Source organism: Eleutherodactylus coqui, chromosome 5, assembly GCF_035609145.1.
Source record: "Eleutherodactylus coqui strain aEleCoq1 chromosome 5, aEleCoq1.hap1, whole genome shotgun sequence".
Lineage (NCBI taxonomy): Eukaryota > Metazoa > Chordata > Amphibia > Anura > Eleutherodactylidae > Eleutherodactylus > Eleutherodactylus coqui.
The window spans coordinates 40,011,897-40,033,379 of NC_089841.1; positions in this window are offsets into that span (position 1 = coordinate 40,011,897).

Below are 21,483 nucleotides of genomic sequence, written 5' to 3' on the forward strand. Positions count from 1 at the left end.
GGAGTCAATCTTTATGATAGTATGTAACTGTTTGATCGTCACTTCACACAGGAATGTGCTGATACCCTTTTGTTTAGAAGGCTTTGATTTACAGCCATATTGTAATCTGTTGGAATGAGGACTTGGTCAGCAATATTAGAAGTAAAGTAGTTTGAAACTTAGTATCAGGTAACATTTGGAAACGCCTTCTTTTCATCTTGCATAAAAACTAGCAATGTTCAACAATAAAGTAGAATTCATTCTGATTCACTAGACTGTGTGTGTAGTGGCTTATTATGGTTCTCTATGAGTACTCATTATAACTTTCCTTTGAATTTGGGCTCAGGCAACATCAGCACTGGTCTCCGTTGACAGACCCCCAACAGTTTATTTGGCGCCCGAATGTGGGGGGCAGAGGCTAACTCCTTACCTGCAGCCGATACCTGGCGACCCTACCTGCCGACCAGCCGGACCAGAGGCCATGGGACCCCAGATCTACAAAACACCGGTGTAAGGAAAGCCCTTGACTTGCCAATCCAGCTCTGGGCTCCCCTGACTTCAGTCCCGGAGGTGAGTCGCTGCATGTTATATAGGACGCTTCTGCCTGTTATTTACGGTGTTCTTAGTAACCCTGCTAGATGGAAGAACCCTTGTGGGTATATTGCCATGTTGCCTGTAGTAATTGTTGAAATCTGTACGTTGATAGTCTGTGTCATTTTAGCCATAATTTGCTTTTACTGAAACTGTTATAATATCACCAGAAGTTGCCTTAGAAGAGAAGTCTGGTCTCCCCTAAACCCCCTAAGGAGTCCGTAAAACTATTCCAGGGGTCTTTAGTGTACTGTGTGATATAAGGTCCTGTATACTTAGTGATGAATAGTGGGAAATAAATTACCTTCATTGTTGAGAAAAAATTAAAAAAAATAATAAAAAATAAGGTCTGTGGGACAAATCAAAATTGGGGCTTAACAGTCTAAAAAACTTATCTGACTCCCATAGAGAATAAAATAGGGGTCTGTGGGACAAATAAAAAGAGGGAAGGGGGAGACGATTGCAGACAAGCGTATAAAATATATAGACAGATAGGACTTAAAAAGGCGGGAATCTTTAACTATGGGTTCTGGCAATAGTACGGGAAAAAGCATGAAAGATATCAGAGACGCCGGTCTAGAAAAAGGAATAGAGGCCATAATAAGATATAGCAAAAAGGTAAATGTAGAACAATGGGATTGTGCACCGAGGGATGACGGCATACTTGTGTACTCACCCCCGGTGCCAAACCCGGCTAGGATGTACCCAGTCCTACCAACCGCGGACAGCTCCGACATTCTTCCTGACTATCAGAGTTGTACCGCCACAGATCCACCAAAGAAGTCCCAAAAAGGGAAACCTTACTGGGATTGTCCCAGGTGCGGACATCAAAAGCCTTTACGAAGACAAACGGCTTTAACTATGTGTAGGCGGGAAAAGAATGAAACCATTGAATGTTATTTTGGTAGGCTGGGAACGAAGGCTAGGGACATGGGTCTCACCCTCTGTGTAGATGAAGTGTACTACCCAATGATGTGTGAGGTGTTCATGCAAGGCATTGGCCCATCATTGGCAGATAAAGTAAAGGCATGTACCCCCGACTGGCGACAAGCCAAGCCCATGGACTTGTATAAAAAGGCAGTAGGGTTTGCTATGGATGACAAGCGCCCTGTAGTGGTGGTTAAATACTATAGCAACCAAGAGGGGAAGGTGCAGTTCCAGGACAGACCAAACAGAGGAACACGCAAGTGTTATAATTGCGGCAAGATAGGCCACCTGGCCAAGAATTGCTGTTGTCCCGAGAAACCTCGTGAGCAGGAGACGGATCAGGGCGCCACTCCCAGAGGCAACGACGCGCCGAGTCGCCCGAATCCGTCCCAATGAAGTCCTGACAATCCCGCCCCAGTATCCCTATCGTGGAAGCAAAGAACAGAGGCATTCAGATCTTTGAGCCGGCTTCCATAGGAGGTGGGAAAGTGCTCTTCCTTATAGACACTAGGGCTACAAAATCCTGTCTCAGTTCACGGGTAATACGAGATCTCAACATCCCTGTTTCCACAAATAACCATTATTGTTTGTCTTGTATGTCTGGATGTTATGTAAACTAATCTTTGTTGTACATCTTAGTCTTCTTCATATAAATGTAAGAAAGTTATACCCCACTCACATCTGTGAGGGCTCTTAAGGATACAAGGGTTAAAAATGCAGAAAATGTTGCGCTGTTAGAAGCGCTTAGCATGTTGTCTTTTCTATGTGTTTAACTATTCATATCCTCAGAGAAATATACCTCTTGTAATTACTAATGATTAATGTTGTTTAAAGTCTGAATGTTCTAGTTGCTTATTAATATCTTAGCTATTGTTCTGTTTCATAGAGAGATAAAATTCAGGGTCATAGAGAGAGGGACAAACGCTGATGAAATAAGAAACTTATAATGAATTACGTGAATTATACGGTCTTAAAAATAGAAAACATATAGGGATTTTAAGGTATATTTTTGCTTTTGGGTAAATGTCAGTTCTGTGATTGGTTGGACGTCTGTATCACTGCTAAATGCTGTTAGTACTGTACTGTCGCTGAGAGAATGTTCTGTAGGAGAGACATGCAAACGACCAGTATCGAAGGGGTGGGGCTAGATGATGTAAAAGTATGTAATGTTTCATCCCTCTCTTCTCCGAAAGGGAGAAGGGGGTGAGAAGCTTGGGCAGTTAGGAAAAGGTTTTTTTTCAAATTTGATGAGACATTCTAGACAGGATCAGATTAATAATGAATTTGCTTAAAGAATGTCATATTCCAATATGGCTAGATGTTTGTGGATTATTCTGCCTTGTTGTAATTCATGTCTCTGTTATTTGTACTAATATCTTACAAGCCTTATCTGCATTCATCAAATTCTCACCGGATGGATCGGTACGGGTTAAGACCTCAGGTGACAGTTCAGAAGAGGTTTGTAAACTAACTGCTCTCTTGGTAGATCCGGCTCATGTATTTGTCTTGATAGCTACTGCAGAAACTCAGCTTTCCGCAGGTCCTGACAAATAGTAAGCCACCTCCAAGACAAACTCCAATTCTGTAAAACAAAGGTTGTTCTCCTGGGTCATTGCTTAGCCCAAGGAACTGGACATCTGACATAGGTGATCTAGGTATTGCAGGTCAGCAATTTTTAAATTTTTAATTTTTTTTGCAACAAGGTTCTGATCTATTTTAAATAGAATACCAGCCTGATTGTCTAGCAGTAATCGGTGCAAGGGGTTTCAGGAGTGCCGATTCAGGGCTCCTACCCACTAGCGTTTTTTTACTGCGAAATTCGCAGCGGTTTTTTTTTTTTGCAGGGGTCTTTGGGCTATGGGACTTGTAAAGCTAAAATCGCGATTGCGCAAAATCGCGATTTCGCGGTAAATCGCGATTTTGCGCGGTCGCGATTTTAACATTACAAGTCCCATAGACCCCCTGTAGAAAAAAAAAACCTGCGAATTTCGCAGTGAAAAAAAACTCTAGTGGGTAGGAGCCCTCAGCTGGCAGAAACTGAACCGCTAGAGGTAATGTTTAAAGGGTCGCGATGCCTCATGCGCTTCCTTGTGCTGGAAAGTCCTGAAAGCATATTGGGAGCCGACGTGATGGGACCCTTGGGATGTTGTATCAAACTTCACCCATCCAGTGAGGCTCGTATACACCCCAGGTCTGAAAGTCACCCGACCTTCTGTCGGATGGCAGCAGACCAAGTGACACCTCTCCCTGTCTTCACTCTTACGCACGCAGAGAAACAAGTTCTTAGTGTCGTTCCTTCGAGCCTTTGGGCTACCAGTCAGACGGACCTCGACAGACTGTCAGTATTTGTTTGCATTTACGTTCAGAGGAAAGCAGTACTGTTGGACAGTGCTGCCACAAAGGGGCTCAGAACAGCCCAAAACCAGTTCACCAGATGCATGAAGCTGGTATTAGCCGCCTGGCCAATTCCCGAGGGCACCGCCCTCTTGTAATATGTTGATGATTTACTTTTTTTTTATGTACTCCTGACACAAACAGTTACCTCAATGCATCACTAAGCCTTTTGTGTTTCCTCCATCAGAGTAGAATGGCTGCAAAGCCAGCAAAGAGAAACTTCAGTTCTGCAAATCTCACGTAGTGTTCCTGGGCCACTGCCTAGGTCCAGGTACTAAACACCTGACGCCGGAGTGCACGAAGGTGGTAAGTGACATGCAACTTCCCAACTCCCATACCCAGTTGCGTACCTTCTTGGGACTGGTTTCATACTGTTGGCCATGAATACGCTCTGCCTCCATGACCATGCAGCCTCTGTACGACTGTTTAGGTTCACGGCCATTTTCCCTGACCCCGCAGGCTGAGTCAGCCTTCCATCAGCTGAAAGGACAGATAACCAGTGCACCCGCACTGGGGCTGCCAGGCCATGACAAACCTTTCCAAATGTATGTCACTAAGATGGGGGGACACGCCACCGCTGTACTGACACAAATGCATGGTGACAAAAAGCGACCTGTAGCATACTACAGTGCCCATCTTAATGCGGTGGCTAGAGGGTCTCCATCATGCATCCGAGCGGTTCTAGCAGTTCAGGCGCTACTGGACAAAAGTTCTGACGTTGTCTTAGATCACACCATGGTGATCTACACCCCACATGACATGCATGGTATCCTGACACAGGTTAGCTGTAGACATCTGTCCCTTGCTAGACAGATCAAAATGGAACTTGCAGTACACTCTTCATCCAACGTCTCATTTCAACGTTGCACCACTTTGAATCCGGCCACCTTATTACCATTAGGTGACACTGATTCAAATGGGGGAGTAAGTACAGGGGACCAGCTTTTTGCAAATTCTCTGACTGATGATGAGGAGGAGACCTTTGACGCAGAACACTAGCATGATTGTGCAGCGCTCATGGAGCAGGAGACAGCTGGGTTCGCACATGTCACTGACAAACCCCTCCTAAACCCCCACCTTGAAATGTTTGTGGATGGATCTAGATACTTGAATGAGAAGAGCAGTTTTGTCACGGGTTATGCTGTAGTCACTCTGCATGAGGTACTGATAAGTAAACCACTGCCTCCACATATGTCAGCACAGGAGGCCGAGTTGTGCGCTTTGACTGAAGCCTGTAAAGTAGCTGAAGGTGTAACTGCCAACATCTACACAGATTCCAGGTATGCGTTTGGTGTGGCACACGACTATGGGCCTATTTGGCGCGCACGGAGCTTCCTCGCAGCTCAAGGCAAGCCGATAAAGAATGGTAAAGCTGTAAGTGCATTGATGAAGGCTATCATGTTGCCAGAACAGGTGGCCATAGTGAAGGTTAAAGCACACACCCAGGGTCTGTCCATGGAGAGTAAGGGCAACGAGAAGGCCGATAGAGCAGCCAAGGCTGCAGCCCTACTGGACAGGAAGGACCATGTGTGCAACAAGGTAAAGGCTCGGTCGGCCCCTCACCCTGATACAGAGGTGGGAACCTCTGAGGAGGGTGCGGACACACCGACGGGGACCACTTCTCCGACCAATGTGGTACTTAAACCTACCAGGATGGAGGAGGAGGGATGGGCCCTAGCAGGAGGAAAGAAGGTAGAGAACGTTTGGATGATGGGAAATAGAGCATGTTTACCGGCCTCTGTCTACCCCACTCTGGCGTCACTGGCCCATGGAAAGGTACATGCCTCGCGCAATGCTATGGTTTCAATGGTGGACAAGGTTTGGTATGCCCCAGGGTTTGACAGGATGGCAAAAGCATATGTCAAGGCATGCGAAGTGTGTTTGTGTTACACAATCCTGGCCAGGTGGTGAAGACCCCTCGGAAATGCTTACCCCGACCATTGTACCCCTTCCAGAGGCTACAGATCGACCACATCCAGCTTCCCAACTCAGGCAGGTATGAGTACGTCCTTGTGTGCGTGGACCTGTCCAAAGCCACCGCACAATGCACAGCGACTAAACTTGTGTCAGAACTTGTATGTAGATTTGGGGTACTAGAGACAATTGAGAGTGACAGAAGTACACATTTTACAGGTGAAGTGATGCGAGAGGTGATTTCAGCCCTGGGAGTGGAACAAGCCTTCCATACTCCCTACCATCCGCAGAGTTCGGGAAAAGTAGAAAGACTTAATGGTACTTTAAAATTCGAAATCCAAAAAGCCATGGCTGAAACTAGAAAACCATGGCCAGAGTGCCTCCCGATGGTTCTTTATTCTGTACGTACCACCCCCAATCGAAAGACAGGTCTTTCTCCGTATGAAGTACTGTTTGGCTCAGTGCCAAGATTAGGCTTGTACCATCCACAGGCCCTGCATCAGGGGTGTGATAAGGTTATTGAATATGTACAAGAACTATGTCGTAAACTGAAAGTAACACACGATCTAGTATTTTCCCCAATTCCAGACCCTGACAACCTAGACGGGACTCACTCCTTGCAGCCTGGAGACTGGGTGGTTGTAAAAAGACACGTAAGAAAGGCCTTGGACCCAAGGTTTGACGGACCATACCAAGTTCTGTTGACAACACCTACTTCGGTAAAAGTAGAAGGGAGAGCTACCTGGATACACGCCTCCCATTGCAAGAAAGTTCCCAAGCCAGAGGAAAAGTGATGGGTGGGATCCCGGCGTTGTTTGGGGAAGGGGGTGGTATTGGGCATTTTGACTTTGACATCTGCATTTTGTCTTATTGGACGGTCCTCTTATTGGGAAACACCACTACAAACGATCCCCATTGAGAAGCGATGGACTGGATGGGCAAATATTTCCCACATGTGTATGCCCAACCTCAGGAGTGGAGAGGACATTTTGCGGACTTGTCTATTATCTGTCCCCACTCCTGTAAAGACTCTTCGAGACATATATTTAAAAATACACAATGATAGTGATGTAGAAGATGGCAATGTTGTTCAGGAAAACACCTTCCTTAATATATATGAATATTGTCCCCATTGCGATACCGTTGAACATAAACATTGGACGAATATGACTCGGTTTTAGGTGAGAAATGTTGCGTTGGCTGAAGAGTGTTATAATTTTACTTGTGACCCTAATGAAATCGGGAAATGTCAACAAATTAAGGTAATAATTTCATGTGTAGCTAAATGTACTGAATGCCAATTTTCTGCACCCATTTAAATGTCTTGATAGCCAAGATGGACATAGAGTGCACCATTCCTACCTGGGGACCCGGCTGGAGCCGGCACCAATGGGTAACAGGACCAGGAGAAAATGGTGGCTCTGATGTCCAAATGGGGGATTATGTTAGGGGTCAATCCTATTTTTAAATACCCTAACATAAGAAAGATAAGGAAACAGTGTAATAAATGTGACATTAGTTATTTGGTTATATAATGTTATGTATTATGGAAATGAAAAATATGTAAAACATTCCGGAAGTTGCTAATACAACTTGGATATAGAATCATATGTCAAAAGGTATATTCAAGCGTTTATTTGGATGACGATTTTAAAATACTAAATGTATGATTTCATTCAGCCATCTTGACTACAAGTTTGAACCTTTACCAGAATATACTAAGTAGGTGGCTAAACCAGTTCTATGTGCAAACTAGAAACAATGCCCCCTCTTTTGATGTGCAAATTGTTGAACTTAACATGATGGGAATCTAAGATTACATTCTGGTCTGCGAAGAGGTGAAATTAAGTTTGTACTCAGACTGTGTGGAGTCAATCTTTATGATCGTATGTAACTGTTTGATGGTCACTTCACACAGGAATGTGCTGATACCTTTTGTTTAGAAGGCTTTGATTTACAGCAATATTGTAATCTGTTGGAATGAGGACTTGGTCAGCAATATTAGAAGTAAAGTAGTTTGAAACTTAGTATCAGGTAACATTTGGAAACGCCTTCTTTTCATCTTGCATAAAAACTAGCCATGTTCAACAATAAAGTAGAATTCATTCTGATTCACTAGACTGTGTGTGTAGTGGCTTATTATAGTTCTCTATGAGTACTCATTATAACTTTCCTTTGAATTTGGACTCAGGCAACATCAGCACTGGTCTCCGTTGACAGACCCCCAACAGTTTGTACCACTCCACTCTGCCCCATAATAGTATGTACCGCTCCACCCTGCCCCATAATAGTATGTACCGCTCCACCCTGCCCCATAATAGTATGTACCGCTCCACCCTGCCCCATAATAGTATGCACTGCTCCACCCTGCCCCATAATAGTATGTACTACTCCACCCTGCCCCATAATAGTATGTACTACTCCACCCTGCCTCATAATAGTATGTACTACTCCACCCTGCCCCATAATAGTATGTACCACTCCACCCTGCCCCATAATAGTATGTAAAACTGCACCCTGCACCATAATAGTATGTACCACTCCACCCTGCCCCATAATAGTATATACCTCTCCACCCTGCCCCATAATAGTATGTACCGCTCCCCCCCTGCACCATAATAGTATGTACCGCTCCCCCTGCCCTATAATAGTATGTACCGCTCCACCCTGCCCCAAAATAGAATGTACCGCTCCACCCTGCCCCAAACTAGTATGTACTGCTCCACCCTGCCCCATAATAGTATGTACCGCACCACCCTGCCCCATAATAGCATATACCTCTCCACCCCGCCCCATAATAGTATGTACCGCTCCACCCCGCCCCATAACAGTATGTACCGCTCCACCCTGCTCCATAATAGTATATACCTCTCCACCCTGCGCCATAATAGTATGTACCACTCCACCCTGCCCCATAATAGTATATACCTCTCCACCCTGCCCCATAATAGTATGTACCGCTCCCCCCTGCACCATAATAGTATGTACCGCTCCCCCTGCCCTATAATAGTATGTACCGCTCCACCCTGCCCCATAATAGTATGTACCGCTCCACCCTGCCCCATAATAGTATGTACCGCACCACCCCGCCCCATAATAGCATATACCTCTCCACCCCGCCCCATAATAGCATATACCTCTCCACCCCGCCCCATAATAGCATATACCTCTCCACCCCGCCCCATAATAGCATATACCTCTCCACCCCGCCCCATAATAGTATGTACCTCTCCACCCCGCCCCATAATAGTATGTACCACTCCACCCTGCCCCATAATAGTATGTACCGCTCCCCCCTGCACCATAATAGTATGTACCGCTCCTCTCTGCGCCATAATAGTATGTACTGCGCCATAATAGTATGTACTGTGCCATAATAGTATGTACTGCTCCATCCTGCCCCATAATATTATGTACCGCTCCACCCTGCACCATAATATTATGTACCGCTCCACCCTGCACCATAATATTATGTACCGCTCCACCCTGCCCCATAATAGTATGTACCGCTCCACCCTGCCCCATAATAGTATGTACCGCTCCACCCTGCACCATAATATTATGTACCGCTCCACCCTGCCCCATAATAGTATGTACCGCTCCACCCTGCCCCATAATAGTATGTACCGCTCCACCCTGCACCATAATAGTATGTACCGCTCCACCCTGCCCCATAATAGTATGTACCGCTCCACCCTGCCCCATAATAGTATGTACCACTCCACCCTGCCCCATAATAGTATGTACCACTCCACCCTGCCCCATAATAGTATGTACTACTTCACCCTGCCCCATAATAGTATGTACCGCTCCACCCTGCCCCATAATAGTATGCACTGCTCCACCCTGCCCCATAATAGTATGTACTGCTCCACCCTGCCCCATAATAGTATGTACTACTCCACCCTGCCTCATAATAGTATGTACTACTCCACCCTGCCCCATAATAGTATGTACCACTCCACCCTGCCCCATAATAGTATGTAAAACTGCACCCTGCACCATAATAGTATGTACCACTCCACCCTGCCCCATAATAGTATATACCTCTCCACCCTGCCCCATAATAGTATATACCTCTCCACTCTGCCCCATAATAGTATGTAACGCTCCCCCCTGCACCATAATAGTATGTACCGCTCCCCCTGCCCTATAATAGTATGTACCGCTCCACCCTGCCCCAAAATAGAATGTACCGCTCCACCCTGCCCCAAACTAGTATGTACCGCTCCACCCTGCCCCATAATAGTATGTACCGCACCACCCTGCCCCATAATAGCATATACCTCTCCACCCTGCCCCATAATAGCATATACCTCTCCACCCCGCCCCATAATAGCATATACCTCTCCACCCCGCCCCAAAATAGTATGTACCGCTCCACCCTGCCCCATAACAGTATGTACCGCTCCACCCTGCTCCATAATAGTATATACCTCTCCACCCTGCGCCATAATAGTATGTACCACTCCACCCTGCCCCATAATAGTATATACCTCTCCACCCTGCCCCATAATAGTATGTACCGCTCCCCCCTGCACCATAATAGTATGTACCGCTCCCCCTGCCCTATAATAGTATGTACCGCTCCACCCTGCCCCATAATAGTATGTACCGCTCCACCCTGCCCCATAATAGTATGTACCGCACCACCCCGCCCCATAATAGCATATACCTCTCCACCCCGCCCCATAATAGCATATACCTCTCCACCCCGCCCCATAATAGCATATACCTCTCCACCCCGCCCCATAATAGTATGTACCACTCCACCCTGCCCCATAATAGTATGTACCGCTCCCCCCTGCACCATAATAGTATGTACCGCTCCTCTCTGCGCCATAATAGTATGTACTGCGCCATAATAGTATGTACTGTGCCATAATAGTATGTACCGCTCCATCCTGCTTCATAATATTATGTACCGCTCCACCCTGCACCATAATATTATGTACCGCTCCACCCTGCACCATAATATTATGTACCGCTCCACCCTGCACCATAATAGTATGTACCGCTCCACCCTGCCCCATAATAGTATGTACCGCTCCACCCTGCACCATAATATTATGTACCGCTCCACCCTGCACCATAATAGTATGTACCGCTCCACCCTGCCCCATAATAGTATGTACCGCTCCACCCTGCCCCATAATAGTATGTACCGCTCCACCCTGCCCCATAATAGTATGTACCACTCCACCCTGCCCCATAATAGTATGTACCACTCCACCCTGCCCCATAATAGTATGTACTACTCCACCCTGCCCCATAATAGTATGTACCACTCCACCCTGCCCCATAATAGTATGTACCACTCCACCCTGCCCCATAATAGTATGTACCACTCCACCCTGCCCCATAATAGTATGTACCACTCCACCCTGCCCCATAATAGTATGTACCACTCCACCCTGCCCCATAATAGTATGTACCACTCCACCCTGCACCATAATAGTATGTACCACTCCACCCTGCCCCATAATAGTATGTACCACTCCACCCTGTACCATAATAGTATGTACAGCTCCACTCTGTGCCATAATAGTATGTACTGCGCCATAATAGTATGTACCGCTCCATCCTGCCCCATAATATTATGTACCCCTCCACCCTGCACCATAATAGTATATACCACTCCACCCTGCAACATAATAGTATGTACCACTCCACCCTGCACCATAATAGTATGTACCACTCCACCCTGCACCATAATAGTATGTACCGCTCCACCCTGCCCCATAATAGTATGTACCGCTCCACCCTGCCCCATAATAGTATGTACCGCTCCACCCTGCCCCATAATAGTATGTACCGCTCCACCCTGCCCCATAATAGTATGTACAGCTCCACCCTGCCCCATAACAGTATGTACCGCTCCACCCTGCTCCATAATAGTATATACCTCTCCACCCTGCGCCATAATAGTATGTACCACTCCACCCTGCCCCATAATAGTATATACCTCTCCACCCTGCCCCATAATAGTATGTACCGCTCCCCCCTGCACCATAATAGTATGTACCGCTCCCCCTGCCCTATAATAGTATGTACCGCTCCACCCTGCCCCAAAATAGTATGTACCACACCACCCTGCCCTATAATAGCATATACCTCACCACCCCGCCCCATAATAGCATATACCTCTCCACCCCGCCCCATAATAGCATATACCTCTCCACCCCGCCCCATAATAGCATATACCTCTCCACCCCGCCCCATAATAGTATGTACCACTCCACCCTGCCCCATAATAGTATGTACCGCTCCCCCCTGCACCATAATAGTATGTACCGCTCCTCTCTGCGCCATAATAGTATGTACTGCGCCATAATAGTATGTACTGTGCCATAATAGTATGTACCGCTCCATCCTGCCCCATAATATTATGTACCGCTCCACCCTGCACCATAATATTATGTACCGCTCCACCCTGCACCATAATATTATGTACCGCTCCACCCTGCCCCATAATAGTATGTACCGCTCCACCCTGCCCCATAATAGTATGTACCGCTCCACCCTGCACCATAATATTATGTACCGCTCCACCCTGCCCCATAATAGTATGTACCGCTCCACCCTGCCCCATAATAGTATGTACCGCTCCACCCTGCACCATAATAGTATGTACCGCTCCACCCTGCCCCATAATAGTATGTACCGCTCCACCCTGCCCCATAATAGTATGTACCACTCCACCCTGCCCCATAATAGTATGTACCACTCCACCCTGCCCCATAATAGTATGTACTACTTCACCCTGCCCCATAATAGTATGTACCGCTCCACCCTGCCCCATAATAGTATGCACTGCTCCACCCTGCCCCATAATAGTATGTACTGCTCCACCCTGCCCCATAATAGTATGTACCGCTCCACCCTGCACCATAATATTATGTACCGCTCCACCCTGCCCCATAATAGTATGTACCGCTCCACCCTGCCCCATAATAGTATGTACCGCTCCACCCTGCCCCATAATAGTATGTACCGCTCCACCCTGCCCCATAATAGTATGTACCGCTCCACCCTGCACCATAATATTATGTACCGCTCCACCCTGCCCCATAATAGTATGTACCGCTCCACCCTGCCCCATAATAGTATGTACCGCTCCACCCTGCCCCATAATAGTATGTACCGCTCCACCCTGCACCATAATAGTATGTACCGCTCCACCCTGCCCCATAATAGTATGTACCACTCCACCCTGCCCCATAATAGTATGTACCACTCCACCCTGCCCCATAATAGTATGTACCACTCTACCCTGCCCCATAATAGTATGTACTACTTCACCCTGCCCCATAATAGTATGTACCGCTCCACCCTGCCCCATAATAGTATGCACTGCTCCACCCTGCCCCATAATAGTATGTACTACTCCACCCTGCCCCATAATAGTATGTACTACTCCACCCTGCCTCATAATAGTATGTACTACTCCACCCTGCCCCATAATAGTATGTACCACTCCACCCTGCCCCATAATAGTATGTAAAACTGCACCCTGCACCATAATAGTATGTACCACTCCACCCTGCCCCATAATAGTATATACCTCTCCACCCTGCCCCATAATAGTATGTAACGCTCCCCCCTGCACCATAATAGTATGTACCGCTCCCCCTGCCCTATAATAGTATGTACCGCTCCACCCTGCCCCAAAAAAGAATGTACCGCTCCACCCTGCCCCAAACTAGTATGTACCGCTCCACCCTGCCCCATAATAGTATGTACCGCACCACCCTGCCCCATAATAGCATATACCTCTCCACCCTGCCCCATAATAGCATATACCTCTCCACCCCGCCCCATAATAGCATATACCTCTCCACCCCGCCCCAAAATAGTATGTACCGCTCCACCCCGCCCCATAACAGTATGTACCGCTCCACCCTGCTCCATAATAGTATATACCTCTCCACCCTGCGCCATAATAGTATGTACCACTCTACCCTGCCCCATAATAGTATATACCTCTCCACCCTGCCCCATAATAGTATGTACCGCTCCCCCCTGCACCATAATAGTATGTACCGCTCCCCCTGCCCTATAATAGTATGTACCGCTCCACCCTGCCCCATAATAGTATGTACCGCTCCACCCTGCCCCATAATAGTATGTACCGCACCACCCCGCCCCATAATAGCATATACCTCTCCACCCCGCCCCATAATAGCATATACCTCTCCACCCCGCCTCATAATAGCATATACCTCTCCACCCCGCCCCATAATAGTATGTACCGCTCCCCCCTGCACCATAATAGTATGTACCGCTCCTCTCTGCGCCATAATAGTATGTACTGCGCCATAATAGTATGTACTGTGCCATAATAGTATGTACCGCTCCATCCTGCCCCATAATATTATGTACCGCTCCACCCTGCACCATAATATTATGTACCGCTCCACCCTGCACCATAATATTATGTACCGCTCCACCCTGCACCATAATAGTATGTACCGCTCCACCCTGCCCCATAATAGTATGTACCGCTCCACCCTGCACCATAATATTATGTACCGCTCCACCCTGCACCATAATAGTATGTACCGCTCCACCCTGCCCCATAATAGTATGTCCCGCTCCACCCTGCACCATAATAGTATGTACCGCTCCACCCTGCCCCATAATAGTATGTACCGCTCCACCCTGCCCCATAATAGTATGTACCACTCCACCCTGCCCCATAATAGTATGTACCACTCCACCCTGCCCCATAATAGTATGTACTACTCCACCCTGCCCCATAATAGTATGTACCACTCCACCCTGCCCCATAATAGTATGTACCACTCCACCCTGCCCCATAATAGTATGTACCACTCCACCCTGCCCCATAATAGTATGTACCACTCCACCCTGCCCCATAATAGTATGTACCACTCCACCCTGCACCATAATAGTATGTACCACTCCACCCTGCACCATAATAGTATGTACCACTCCACCCTGCACCATAATAGTATGTACCACTCCACCCTGTACCATAATAGTATGTACAGCTCCACTCTGTGCCATAATAGTATGTACTGCGCCATAATAGTATGTACCGCTCCATCCTGCCCCATAATATTATGTACCCCTCCACCCTGCACCATAATAGTATGTACCACTCCACCCTGCACCATAATAGTATGTACCGCTCCACCCTGCCCCATAATAGTATGTACCGCTCCACCCTGCCCCATAATAGTATGTACCGCTCCACCCTGCCCCATAATAGTATGTACAGCTCCACCCTGCCCCATAACAGTATGTACCGCTCCACCCTGCTCCATAATAGTATATACCTCTCCACCCTGCGCCATAATAGTATGTACCACTCCACCCTGCCCCATAATAGTATATACCTCTCCACCCTGCCCCATAATAGTATGTACCGCTCCCCCCTGCACCATAATAGTATGTACCGCTCCCCCTGCCCTATAATAGTATGTACCGCTCCACCCTGCCCCAAAATAGTATGTACCGCACCACCCTGCCCTATAATAGCATATACCTCTCCACCCCGCCCCATAATAGCATATACCTCTCCACCCCGCCCCATAATAGCATATATCTCTCCACCCCGCCCCATAATAGCATATACCTCTCCACCCCGCCCCATAATAGTATGTACCGCTCCACCCCGCCCCATAACAGTATGTACCGCTCCACCCTGCTCCATAATAGTATATACCTCTCCACCCTGCGCCATAATAGTATGTAGCACTCCACCCTGCCCCATAATAGTATATACCTCTCCACCCTGCCCCATAATAGTATGTACCGCTCCCCCCTGCACCATAATAGTATGTACCGCTCCCCCTGCCCTATAATAGTATGTACCGCTCCACCCTGCCCCATAATAGTATGTACCGCTCCACCCTGCCCCATAATAGTATGTACCGCACCACCCCGCCCCATAATAGCATATACCTCTCCACCCCGCCCCATAATAGCATATACCTCTCCACCCCGCCCCATAATAGCATATACCTCTCCACCCCGCCCCATAATAGCATATACCTCTCCACCCCGCCCCATAATAGTATGTACCACTCCACCCTGCACCATAATAATATGTACCACTCCACCCTGCACCATAATAGTATGTACCACTCCACCCTGCACCATAATAGTATGTACCACTCCACCCTGCACCATAATAGTATGTACAGCTCCACTCTGTGCCATAATAGTATGTACTGCGCCATAATAGTATGTACCGCTCCATCCTGCCCCATAATATTATGTACCCCTCCACCCTGCACCATAATAGTATGTACCGCTCCACCCTGCCCCATAATAGTATGTACCGCTCCACCCTGCCCCATAATAGTATGTACCGCTCCACCCTGCCCCATAATAGTATGTACCGCTCCACCCTGCCCCATAACAGTATGTACCGCTACACCCTGCTCCATAACAGTATATACCTCTCCACCCTGCGCCATAATAGTATGTACCACTCCACCCTGCCCCATAATAGTATATACCTCTCCACCCTGCCCCATAATAGTATGTACCGCTCCCCCCTGCACCATAATAGTATGTACCGCTCCCCCTGCCCTATAATAGTATGTACCGCTCCACCCTGCCCCATAATAGTATGTACCGCTCCACCCTGCCCCATAACAGTATGTACCGCTACACCCTGCTCCATAATAGTATATACCTCTCCACCCTGCGCCATAATAGTATATACCTCTCCACCCTGCGCCATAATAGTATGTACCACTCCACCCTGCCCCATAATAGCATATACCTCTCCACCCCGCCCCATAATAGCATATACCTCTCCACCCCGCCCCATAATAGTATGTACCGCTCCACCCTGCACCATAATAGTATGTACCGCTCCCCCCTGCCCTATAATAGTATGTACCGCTCCCCCCTGCCCCATAATAGTATGTACCGCTCCCCCCTGCCCCATAATAGTATGTACCCCTCCACCCTGCCCCATAATAGTATGTACCCCTCCACCCTGCCCCATAATAGTATGTACCCCTCCACCCTGCCCCATAATAGTATGTACCCCTCCACCCTGCCCCATAATAGTATGTACCCCTCCACCCTGCCCCATAATAGTATGTACCCCTCCACCCTGCCCCATAATAGTATGTACCGCTCCACCCTGCACCATAATAGTATGTACAGCTCCACCCTTCCCCATAATAGTATGTACCCGTCCGCCCTGCCCCATAATAGTACGTACCACTCCACCCTGCCCCATAATAGTACGTACCACTCCACCCTGCCCCATAATAGTACGTACCGCTCCACCCTGCACCATAATAGTATGTACCGCTCCCCCCTGCCCTATAATAGTATGTACAGCTCCACCCTGCCCCATAATAGTATGTACCCCTCCGACCTGCCCCATAATAGTACGTACCACTCCACTCTGCCCCATAATAGTACGTACCGCTCCATCCTGCCCCATAATATTATGTACTGCTCCACCCTGCCCCATAATAGTATGTACTGCTCCACCCTGCACCATAATAGTATGTACCGCTCTACCCTGCCCCATTATATTATGTACCGCTCCACCCTGCACCATAATAGTATGTACGGCTCCACCCTGCCCCATAATAGTATGTACCGCTCCCCCCTGCCCCATAATAGTATGTACCATTCCACCCTGCCCCATAATAGTATGTACCGCTCCACCCTACGCCATAATAGTATGTACCGCTCCACCCTACGCCATAATAGTATGTACCGCTCCACCCTACGCCATAATAGTATGTACCGCTCCACCCTACGCCATAATAGTATGTACCGCTCCACCCTACGCCATAATAGTATGTACCGCCCCACCCTACGCCATAATAGTATGTACCGCTCCACCCTACGCCATAATAGTATGTACCGCTCCACCCTACGCCATAATAGTATGTACCGCTCCACCCTGCACCATAATAGTATGTACCGCTCCACCCTGCACCATAATAGTATGTACAGCTGCACCCTAATAGTATGTACCACTCCACCCTGCACCATAATAGTATGTACAGCTGCACCCTGCACCATAATAGTATGTACCGGTCCACCCTACGCCATAATAGTATGTACCGCTCCACCCTGCACCATAATAGTATGTACCGCTCCACCCTGCACCATAATAGTATGTACTACTCCACCCTGCCCCATAATAGTATGTACCGCTCCACCCTACGCCATAATAGTATGTACCGCTCCACCCTACGCCATAATAGTATGTACCGCTCCACCCTACGCCATAATAGTATGTACCGCTCCACCCTACGCCATAATAGTATGTACCGCTCCACCCTACGCCATAATAGTATGTACCGCCCCACCCTACGCCATAATAGTATGTACCGCTCCACCCTACGCCATAATAGTATGTACCGCTCCACCCTACGCCATAATAGTATGTACCGCTCCACCCTGCACCATAATAGTATGTACCGCTCCACCCTGCACCATAATAGTATGTACAGCTGCACCCTAATAGTATGTACCACTCCACCCTGCACCATAATAGTATGTACAGCTGCACCCTGCACCATAATAGTATGTACCGGTCCACCCTACGCCATAATAGTATGTACCGCTCCACCCTGCACCATAATAGTATGTACAGCTCCAACCTGCACAGTAATAGTTGCTCATGGAAACCTATATAGCTCCTGTGAGCCGCTATGTTGTTCTGTATAGTAGTGATCAGCCTCAGGAAATATGCCCGCTCCGTCCCTTCTGGTTGGAAGCTGTATTGTACAGATGACCCCCCATACTAATGGCCGAGATCGGCAAGAACTCAGATCCCAATCATTTAACACTTTGGATGCTGCGCTATATGGACCGTGGCTGATAAAAGAGGGGGAGACTCCATCTGTAACTCCATTGGCTGCCCCTGTAATGCAATCATGTGGTGCCTATGGGTTGCCATGGACCTATGAAGAGCCCTCAGCCCTATCATGTTTGGATGCCTATTAGGTCCTAATATGCTGCCAAATGTATGGAAACATACATGATACTCTACACTAAGTATTGCAGTGACTGTGACTGCAATAAAGTGATTGAAAACCCTTAGGCCCAATGCACAGCCATATTTGCATTGTGGGATCTGGTTGCAGCAGCAAATACTGCCCATACCATGCTTTGCAAAACACTTTTGTATGCCCACGAGTGGAAATCAACTGCGATTTCCTCTCGCGGGATGGGCACGAGGTGGGGTGAGGTGGGGTGGTGGGAATCACAGCATGTCCTATTCTAGTGTGAGCCTCACACGGACAGCTTCCATGACAGTCAATGAAAGCTGTCCATCCTGCGGAGAGTCATTCTCTGCGATGTGCGGCAGCGTGCCAACTGGGCCATCCATAGTATAGAGGAGTCATTGGACAGGTACGTGGGGGTCACCGGTGGGGCGCCGATTCTGATTCAGATGCAAGATCTTGCAGTCGGCATCTGCCGCGGCCGCGTGCATTCAGCCTTAGGGTGGTTTAACACGGAAGAGAAAATCACGCGATTTTCGTGCGATGTGATAGTAATATGCGATTATAAGACCAGTGATTTTCAATGGCTTCCGTCCCACTAGCGATGTTTTCACTGATGCCATGTTGACACGCTCCACCTTTCAGCGATAGCATTATTCTTTATCTCCCTTGTTTCTTTATGGAGGCTCTCTTTTATCGCATCACAACGCAACAAACTTGCGTTGTGATGCAATTTTAACATTAGAAAGTGCGGTTTCCGAAAATGTTGGAAAGATCGCAGCAAGCTCCAAGGCTCTGCGGATTCCGTGCGGACGGCTGCCATTGTGATGTAATTACAGAAAGGTCGCGAATGCCATAAGGGACACACTTACCTCAACCTGCAGCGCCTACAGCAGCTCCTAGGACCTGTGATGATGTCACCGTCATGTGATCAGTCACCTGTGTGGGAGGAGTCATGCTGCATGCTGGGAGAAATTCCTACAGATTACACACACGTCTTTAATACCCCATATACATTACACACACAGCTCTACTACCCCGTATATATTACACACACGGCTCTACTACTCCGTATACATTACACACACAGCTCTACTACCCCGTATATATTACACACACGGCTCTACTACCCCGTATACATTACACACACGGCTCTACTCCCCCGTATACATTACACACACGGCTCTACTCCCCCGTATACATTACACACACGGCTCTACTCCCCCGTATACATTACACACACGGCTCTACTCCCCCGTATACATTACACACACATAGCTCTACTACCCCGTATACATTACACACACGGCTCTACTACTCCGTATACATTACACACACGGCTCTACTACCCCGTATATATTACACACACGGCTCTACTACTCCGTATACATTACACACACAGCTCTACTACCCCGTATATATTACACACACGGCTCTACTACCCTGTATACATTACACACACGGCTCTACTACCCCGTATACATTACACACACGGCTCTACTACCCCGTATACATTACACACAGCTCTACTACCCCGTATACATTACACACAGCTCTACTACCCCGTATACATTACACACACAGCTCTACTACCCCGTATACATTACACACAGCTCTACTACCGCGTATACATTACACACATGGCTCTACTACCCCGTATACATTACACGCATGGCTCTACTACCTCGTATACATTAAACACACAGCTCTATCCCGTATACATTACAGACACGGCTCTACTACCCCATATACATTACACACACGGCTCTACTACCCCGTATACATTACACACACGGCTCTACTCCCCCGTATACATTACACACACGTCTTTAATACCCCATATACATTACACACACAGCTCTACTACCCCGTATACATTGCACACACGGCTCTACTACCCCATATACATTACACACACGGCTCTACTACCCCGTATACATTGCACACACGGCTCTACTGCCCCGTATACATTACACACACGGCTCTACTACCCTGTATACATTACACACACGACTCTACTACCCCGTATACATTGCACACACGGCTCTACTCCCCTGTATACATTACACACACAGCTCTACTACCCCGTATACATTACACACACGGCTCTACTACCCCGTATACATTACACACACGGCTCTACTACCCCGTATACATTACACACAGCTCTACTACCCCGTATACATTACACACACGGCTCTACTACCCCGTATACATTACACACACGACTCTACTCCCCCGTATACATTACACACACGTCTTTAATACCCCATATACATTACACACACAGCTCTACTACCCCGTATACATTACACACATGGCTCTACTACCCTGTATACATTACACACACAGCTCTACTCCCCCGTATACATTACACACACGGCTCTACTCCCCCGTATACATTACATACACGGCTCTACTACCCCGTATACATTACACACACAGCTCTACCCCGTATACATTACACACAGGGCCCTACTACCCTGTATACATTACACACACGGCTCTACTACCCTGTATACATTACACACACGGCTCTACTACCCCGTATACATTACACACACAGCTCTACTACCCCATATACATTACACACACAGCTCTACTACCCCGTATACATTACACACACAGCTCTACCCCGTATACATTACACACACGGCCCTACTACCCTGTATACATTACGCACACGGCTCTACTACCCTGAATACATTACACACACAGC